Genomic DNA, 9,342 nt, shown 5'->3' on the forward strand with positions numbered 1-9,342 from the left:
TTTGCTTGTTGCAGGTCTATCATTCTTCTTCAAGGTTTCCGCCATTTTTCTAGTAACAGTTTAGAGTCATGCATGTAACTAGCTAGTCCCTGTCTTCAAATGATAAAGTAATTATCTGTAATTAACTCTTCACAAGGTCGAAAGGTAAACATTCTTAACTCTTAACTCTATGTTTAATTTGTTATGCATAAATTGTTTCTAACTTGAGCGTCGGAGAATCTTTTTTGTTTTTTTTGCAGGTCTTGCTTTTTTATTCCTGTGACAATTAATAAGGAGAGTTGTTGAAACAGTATGCCTCGTGGGGAATGTCATCTGTTTTTGATGGGTTTTCCTCTAGGGTATGACTGGATTAAAATTTCAAATCAAAAGGTATATTTACATATACGTATATATTCTAACTCTATGTTCACGAGTTCTTGTGTCATATACATTCTGAGTTAAGCTTAATTCAGAATATTTTTTTTTTGTTTTGCATGTCTTGCCTGCTTATCTGGAGGAACTCATTAGGGAGAATCGCTGATGTGGAATGCCAGTGCCTGGTAGAGAATGCTTGGCTGCTTGTTGTCAGGGTATGTTCAGACCAAAGCAACTCATTTTTATCTTTTACTTTGTTCCTAAACTAGACTATGAGTTGTAGATACAGTTATATCATTTCTTCAGATTTCCCTTGTAAGTAGGAATAGAAATGTGGGCATCCATTAATGGTGAACCAATATGTAAATTGGTTGGAGTGCACTAGAAGCTCTATGGTACACCTAGGCTTGCCTTGGTTTATATGTTGTTGCTAAATGCGATTTTGTATTTGAAACGAACATGCTTGTTGGAGAGGGTGGTAGGGAGAGTGAAGATGAAGTTAACGTGTCGAGTCATTTTCCTCTCCTAGTTGCAACAAGATGTAGAGATGGTATATATGCTCCCTTCTCCATTTCATTTATGACGTCTAGACAGAACTACTAGATATTATGATAAAAGAGAATTGTATTATTGAATGAGATAATTACATTGAGAACCCATAAGGTATATATAGCGATACCATAACTTGGTATGCAAGACTAATACTTGTAAATCAATTCATACTAAATATATCAAACGCCAAATATAACTCTAAATACTAAAACTTTCCATATAATATTTGTATACTCTAACACCCTCCCTCAATCTCATGGGGATTGGAAAAACCGCATGAGATTGGCCGTGAAAGTTGTTGATGAAGTGCGGTGCCAATAAACGCCCGAGAAGTATAGGAAGAAGCGCGTCACCATTAAAAAGAATACCGATTCGCAGAACCGCCAAGCGAAAATAATATAACCATTGATGGAGCATATAAGAACCATCGATAAGAGAAAAGAGAAGAAAAGTTGACAAAGAATGATATGATGGGTGTTGGTTAGGCCTAAGTGGCTGTCGGGGTCGGGGACTTGGAAAGTAGGGTTTTGACGTTTGAGATAGAGTGGACGATATAATGTGGTTGACTGATTAGTAAGCTTAGAAAGGAGAAGAAGAGACAAGCTAGCTAACGTGAAGGTGGATAGAAAATAGATAGGTTAGATGTTGGGCTTGGTTTAGGATCAAACCGTGGAGGTCAAAGAGGAAATTATGGAAGAGATGAAGTAAAGAAAAGAAAGAAAGTGGACAGTAGATTAAAGCAACCGAACTTGGGAGAAACTAAGCAATGGTTGAGGGGATTAATTGAAGAATGAAGTAGAGAAGTGGGGTACAGAATGTAGGGAGATTTGTACGTGAGAAACAAAGAATAAAAACAAGATTGATAGTAAAGAGTGGGTGCTGCTGTATCAACTTAAGATGAGAAGAACGGAGTCGGACGGAGGTGCTCGTAATGGCAGTTGAGGAGATAGCTGCTGTGAAGAACGGATTCGGACGGAGGAGCTCATGGTGATGCTTACAAGCAAGAGCAGGAGATGGAAAACTCGAGTTTGGTCTTGCTGTTGCTGTTAGGTGCTCGAGTTGAAGAATACAGTTGAGATTATTACTCGACGGTTCAGGTAGGAATTGGCAGTAATGGTGATGATGGAGAAAGCTCATGATAATCACGATGGTGCAGTGAAGAGATGAAAACAGGAGATGATGACATCCATGGCAGTGGTGATTGATGGAAGATGAGTAGAGGAGAAGACCTCAAGCCTGGCAGTGAACGTTGCTGCCATTGTTGGAGAAGAACTCGAGAGAACTGTGGAAGAAAGAAAGTACTCGGGTTTGACAGTGTTTGGCGGAGATGATGAAGCAATCTGCGAAGATATGTTGCTGTCGTGGTTGATGTTCGAAGTTGTGCCGGGAAGAAAATACAGAGAGGAGATGAACAACTTGGGTTTCAATGGAGTGATGGTAGGTGGTTGTGTTGGAAGTGATGGTGATGACGTGAATGGTTGGCTGACTAGATGGAGTTGTGCTGAGAAGACCAAGGTAAAAGCTCGAGATTGGTACTGATGATCAAGAGAAGTGATGCTCGAAGATGGAGACCACTGATGGTGATCAGGTTTGGTGGGTTGCTATGACTGAAAAGAATGGAAATCAATTTAACCTATGGATGAGTTTCCAATCCGTAGTGAATATCCGGGAAGGCTACGGATGAGTTGTCTCACCGTACACAACTTCAGGGAAAAGAGAAGAGGCTACGGTGGTGGGTGACAGGTAAAGAAGAAACGGGTACGTAACTGCCATGCATTAATGGCAGTAGATGAATAATGGCAGTAAACAAGAGAGGATGATTGGTAACCGGTGATGCTGGTTGATGGAACTGTTGTTGCTGTGTCCGCTCGACATAGTGGTTAGTTGAGAAGAATAACAGGGAACGATGGAAGTGATGAGAACGATAGAGTACTGCTGCCAGTGATGATGATCGTAGGTGGCTGATGATGGATGTAACAAGGAGTAGAAGGTGTTGGCTGTTGGTGTAGTGAGACGAGATGGTGAGGATTGGCAGTGAAGACAAGAGTTTGAGAAGGGATGATGTCTACGGACGGACACAAGGAGCCGATGTGATAATGGAATTATTATAGGTTGAGCGGGGGCTTAGGATTAATAATATAATATGGAAAGAAATAAACAATGAATAAGAGAAGGGGGTACTGTATACGTAGGGAGATATGTGTATACTACTGGACGTAAGCAACACAGATGGAAAAGAAAGCAAGTGGGACGAAAACAGTTGGGAAAAGTGGAGATGGAACAGATAAAGAGGAGAATGGACGAAGCTCTGATTCGGCTCGAAAGTTCATCCGTAAAGTAACAGAAGAATTGGGAGAATGGATGAAGATGGTGTCAGTGAGGAGAACTTCATGAGAAAATAGGAAAGAAAGTATTTGTAGATGATAAACCTAAAAAATAAAAAACCTAATAAGAAAAACTAATCATATAGCAGCGGAGAAAAGATCCAGCGGACAGTAGCATTGAAGGCTACCGCCGCCGGTTAGAAAAGAAAACGAGGTGGGCAGGTCCGGATCAAACCTTCTGATACCAAGACAAAACTACTAGATATTATGATAAAAGAGAATTATATTATTGAATGAGATAATTTATATTGAGAACCCATAAGGTATATATAGCGATACCATAACTTGGTATGCAAGACTAATACTTGTAAATCAATTCATACTAAATATATCAAACGCTAAATGTAACTCTAAATACTAAAACTTTCCATATAATATTTGTATACTCTAACACGTCTTACAAATAGAGATCTTATAAAACCATGAAGAAGGTATTAAACTTGCTATTAAGCCATGGTAAATGTAAATATGAGTTCATGCTTGGGCTTGATTGAGTAGAGGTATGCACGGTCTATGGGTTTTAAACTGGAATTAATATGTTTAGGTGAATAATTACACCGTACGTGTATGCAAAATATCTCAGGGTTTAGCGTAGAAAATGGTATGTGTAACAAATATCTTGGAGTTTAAGTTATATCCATCGATTCCATTCTTAATCTGTCACTAGGTTCCTTGATCCTACCTTAATTGCAATAGGTTTCTAATTGATGTTGTCCACAGCATAAACAATTGTTGTTTTCTGGTTTACAATTTATGCACTTCATTTCGAGGTTGAAAGTCGAAACTGCTTGGTGCATTTAATCTGTTTCGTGTTGCACTAGTTAACTTCTCCGTGGGTACACTTAAAAGAGAGTCACCTGACTTTCTTTGTCCCTGTTCTGCCTGTAAGTTAAAAAAAAAAACAAATTTGATCCTAGCTTAATTCTACCCCAAATTCAAGAAATGGTGTAATGATTACTTTGTTATTAAGCTATCCTGCATTTTTTGATTATGGATATTCGTGTAAAACCTGTTACAGGGACCTGATGCTGTTGGTCATAAGTCTAGTAAGATTTCTGGAATTGTCTGCTGAGAAAAAGTCACTCGGGGGGAACACTTAAATTACTTATAGATTTCTTGTAAGGTTGTTACGAGTTAACAAGCTAGTATATTTACTTGCCATGTTTTTTCATCTATTCTGCACCTTAAACTGAATGTGATCCCATTTTGTCTCTTCATGTTATTCTTCACTCTACCAATGATTGGTGGTGGTGCGAACCTAACTGGGTTTCGGCAGAATCATAGTACTTGTTCACATTCTTTTAGCTTCTTGGTAGTTTGCGTTAGGGTTGAAATCATTGAATTGCTCTTCTAAATCATGAGTACCCATAAAATGATGACATGAAGGTAACCTGTTTTATTTAATCGTCTCCTATTTGAAATGTCCGTGTAAATTTACTGTAACTAAGAAAAGTTTATGATTGTGCACTTGCCAAGTCTTTTTCTTTCTTCTTTAAACAAAAAGTCCTTAAAAGTACAGACGTTAATGAGACTGAACATCTCCTTTTTTTTTTAATTTTTTTAAACAAGAGAATGAAGAATAAATTCAGTGGTATCAACACCAAAAGCTTTGAGTCCACAAATTCCATTATTAATACTTGATGATTCATTTAGGACTTCCTGTTGGCGTGGTTAGGAGGATGATAATACATCCTAGCTGTTTGTGGACAGTGAGAATGAATGAGAACTGCTTAGAGGAATATGAGTTTGAGAGTTGTGTTCCTCCTTTATTTATAGCAGAATTTCTGCTGGTGGCGCGACTTTTCCCCTCTCTTTCGTTTTCATTCATCGTGTTGACCAATTATGATAGTCAATAGTTGCATGAATGGACTAAAATCATTGACCATAGTGAAAATCAAGATTCAACAATGGTTTTTCAATTGAATTGGGTATTTATTCTTGGGTAAAAGAAAAATCTCACTCCTGGTTTACTCTATATAATCAAAATTGGGTTTCCCCTTCAATTGTCATTGATTATTCTTCCGGTTGGTTTTGTTTTGCAGGAGCAGAATAGATAGATGAACTAAGAAACTCTACTTGTTTGGATTTTGAGGTGATCCCGTCCCATCTCATCTTATCTTTCTCATTATTATTTCCCCATCTAATTTCATATCTGTTTTTTTTTATCTCACAGGGGTTGCTGCTGGAGAGGAAGCCATGAATGATTTTGAGCAAACCCCCTAGATCTAGCTACTTTCAGATTTTGGTGACTACTTTACCCTTTTGCCTCTTCTCCAAATGTTTGTTTTCTTTCTTGTTTACTAAACATGGAGTGTTTTTTTGGATTTGTTTATTAGATCTACTTTTATCTGTTTCATTTGGAGTGTAAAGAATATGAATGAACGATGAAACAGTTAACTAAGTTGTGTTATGTAGAGTGTTTCTTTTACTTTTAGCTTCATTTGGACTGTTTTCTTAGATAACTTCACTTGTTAATTTGAGATGTGTGTTTCGTACTATAGTATGTGTTTGCTTGATTTTTTAGACGATTTCACATGTTATTAGGTCTAAAGATTGTAAATCTGAACCCCCAAAGTAATCAATTGAATTTGTGTTAGATGCATCTTCACTTGTGATTTTCCCATGTTGTTAATTTGTTAACACTGTGGTGTTTTGTTAGTCATGGCTCTTTAGTTTTGTTTCCTTGTCCAATGGTTCAGATGTGTTGAATCTTTTGGTTAAATTTACACATATACAATGCTAGCTAGAACCACCATCTAAAATGCTGTAGTTGTTGTCATCTTACTTATTTGTTTAATAAACATTGATCACAGTTTTTTCTCAGTCTTACATTTGTGCTCTGTCTATCACCTATTTAGGTATTACAGCTGTTTTATTTCTATCTCTCTCATATTGAGTTAACTGTTTTATTGCATGTTAAACCAGTTAACTAACATGTCTCTCATACTAGTTTATCAACTGAAGTTACTGAACTTTAATGTCTGTCATCTTGTATGTATTGAACTCTGCTCATGTATCTTTACAGAAAGAAGGCACTTTGTTCACAATTGGGTGCTGATGTTCACCATTAAGCACATGGCAGGCTACCACTCAGTTTTATCGAATTGATAGGTGCACTGCTCAGTTCCGGGTACCGAGTGGTGCAAAGGCAGGCCCTGTCAGTTCCTAAAAATGACAGGTGCAAAGCTATGTACTTAATGGAGAACGTTTCACTTAATGGAATGAGCAGCTTTGGGATATATGTACTAGACTATTGGAAAACAGGTAAATAAACTTCTCTTCATATACAAATTTTTATTTGTTGTTTTTCATTTTTATTTTATTGGGAACACTTTTTGGAAGTTTGGTACACAAGCAAGACAGTGATACTCCCTATGTGGTTCAGCTACAACTGCTGGAACACAGCTAAGTTTGCTTCTTGGGTAAAGTTTCACCAAAAATAACCTTGTTTAGCTTTTGTTATATTGCTGACTTTGGTACTATACTATCGGATTTTGCTTCGGGACATATGTATTATACTATTGGAAAACAGGTAAATAAGCTTCTCTTTCTATACAAATTTTTATTTCTTGTTTTTCATTTTTGTTGAAGTACACAAACAAGGCAGTGATATTCCCTGTTTAGGTGCACATTCTTAACGCTCTCAATGTATACTTAGTTTACCCTTATATTGATAGAATGCCTGAGTTTCTTTTTTGCTTGGTACTTGTTTATAATTTTTGTTCAAGGTTTCTACCCTTTCTTGCGATGAGTGTCAGGTCAGTATATTTTTGCCTTTACAAAGATATTTTTGGTTATTAAAGGTAATCATTTGTCATTAACTCTATGTTTACCATATTCTGCATTGCTTTTTTTTCTAACTTGATCTTCGGAGTATCTTTTTTGTTTTTGCAAGTCTTGCCCTTAATTATTCTTCGCATAAAATTGTTTATAACTTCGAGTGTCTTTCATTTTTTTTTCATTTTTTTGCAGGTCTTGCATTTGCATTCTTAACTCTGGCTCTATATTTGTTAACCCTTACTTCACATTTATTATGTTTTGCATGTAAATGTTTCTAACTTGAGCGCCGGAGTATCTTTTCTGTTTTTTTTTTGCAGGTCTTGCCTTTTTATCCTAACTCTAACTCCATGTTTAATATCTCTCTACGTTTATTATGTATTGCATAAAACTGTTTCCAACTTGAGCGTTGGAGTATCTTTTTGTTTTCTTTTGCAGGTCTTGGCTTTGTATTCCTTACTCAACTCTATGTTTATTAACCTTAACTCTACGTTTATTATGTATTGCCTAAAATTGTTTCTAACTTGAGCGTCGGAGTATCTTTTTTGTTTTTTTTGCAGGTCTTGTCTTTGTAATTCCTATGACCAATTCAATTAGCAGAGTTGTTGAAACAGAATGCTGGTGCCTTGTGGGGAATGTCATCTGTTTGGCAGGTCTTGCCCATAATTATTTCTTCGCTTTAACTCTATGTCTGTTGTGAGGCGATTGATTTATCTAGGATGTTCTTCGGGAATATAAGACCGGATTATCAATTGGTTCCTGTTCACCTTGATTATTATCAAAAGAAGGAACAAAAACTTTAGAGTTTTTCTGTGGGAGAAAGATTGATTCTTTGATAGACTTGTCTGTGGGAGACAAGTTTGTTTATTGTCAAAGCCTGCGATTTTGGATCGTAGCAACTCTTAGTTGTGGGTGAGATAAGCTAAGGGAATCAAGTGCGCGTATCATGCTGGGATCAAAGGCGTAGGGAGTACAATTGTACCTTGGATCAGTGAGAGACTGATTGGGGTTCAACTACAGTCCAGTCCGAAGTTAGCTTGGAGTAGGCAAGTGTATGTAGCGGCTTAATACAGTGTGTGTTCAATCTGGACTAGGTCCCGGAGTTTTTCTGCATTTGCGGTTTCCTCGTTAACAAAATTTCTGGTGTCTGTGTTATTTCAGTTTCCACATTATATTGTTTTATCTTTATAATTGAAATAATACAGGTTGTGCGTTAGATCATCAATTAGAGTAATACAACCTTTGGTTGTTGATTGTCATTGATTTATCCTTGGATATTGGTCTTTGGTACCATCCAAGTTATTCCTTGTATTTGATTAGTACTCGCAGTTTCTGTTTGAGGAAATCAAATCAAGAGAGAGAGATATAAACTCGTTGATGTACTTTTAATTGATTGAGTCTTGTTGATTCTCTTAAAAGTATATTCGAGTTTTTCCATACAGATTGCTAAGCGAAATATTGGGTGGTGTTGTTAGACCCCCGCTTTTTCACACATCATGATTCACCATGTAATTTCGCAGCCTTTTCAGAAAATCCATAGTATCACCACCAAGCTCCCCTAAAGTAGTGAAAGCAAGGACCCCAAAACCTAATCCATGAGCAGTGTATTTTTCCACATATTCATTACATTTTGGAGTTACAACATTGCAAATTGCCTGGCCAGGAAAAAAAGTGCGTACACCCCTACCCCCATCCTACTAAAAGGAAAGACACCAGTAACATCCAAACACATGTCCCGACCATTATCCCAGTTATAAACAAAAATATCAGAGGGCCTCATTGCCTAGCCATTATTGGAAAGGAGACCCAAACCAACTTCTTTCCTAGTTGGCACGCCTGCACGATAACACATGTCCGCATAGGTTTCGCGTATAATATCATGTCAGAACTTAAGGCCAACTTCATGAGAACAATGCAGCGGTTGGTCGCCAAAAATATTCATCTCCTTATCACAGCTGGGGAAGATCCCCCCTTCTCCAAAAAGTGGAATCCCAAGCCTATATCGAAGCACCGCACAAAACTGCTTAAGTCCAATTTTCTGATTGAGCCCTTATATGGGGATAGCCAACAAATAATCTTGCGCATGCTTGGTTTTGCTGCATTGCCAAAGCGCAATATCACACTCAGACATATTAAACCGAGTGGGTAATTCTTTCTTAACTGCATCAAAGTATTTAATCACCAAGGAACTCCTGGAGTTGGGGGCAATGTCAGTAATGCAAAGCGTAGAAAAATTACTACCACATACTTGGTTATAAGTACTCAAAGCAAGTTT

General features: G+C 37.4%; 1 long non-coding RNA gene across 2 annotated transcripts; it reads left to right on the forward strand.

The window, feature by feature from the left end:
* The first annotated feature begins 4,975 nt into the window (after positions 1-4,975).
* Positions 4,976-7,886, forward strand: LOC113352910. Of its 2 annotated transcripts, XR_003360984.1 has the most exons (4): positions 4,976-5,232; positions 5,333-5,382; positions 5,464-5,535; positions 6,316-7,886. It is a non-coding gene; the product is annotated as an uncharacterized LOC113352910 (long non-coding RNA). The 2 variants fall into 2 exon arrangements; XR_003360983.1 differs by lacking the exon at positions 4,976-5,232 and having other exon boundaries at positions 5,265-5,382.
* Positions 7,887-9,342: the final 1,456 nt, after the last annotated feature.

This window comes from Papaver somniferum, chromosome 2 (genome assembly GCF_003573695.1).
Source record: "Papaver somniferum cultivar HN1 chromosome 2, ASM357369v1, whole genome shotgun sequence".
Classification (NCBI taxonomy): domain Eukaryota; kingdom Viridiplantae; phylum Streptophyta; class Magnoliopsida; order Ranunculales; family Papaveraceae; genus Papaver; species Papaver somniferum.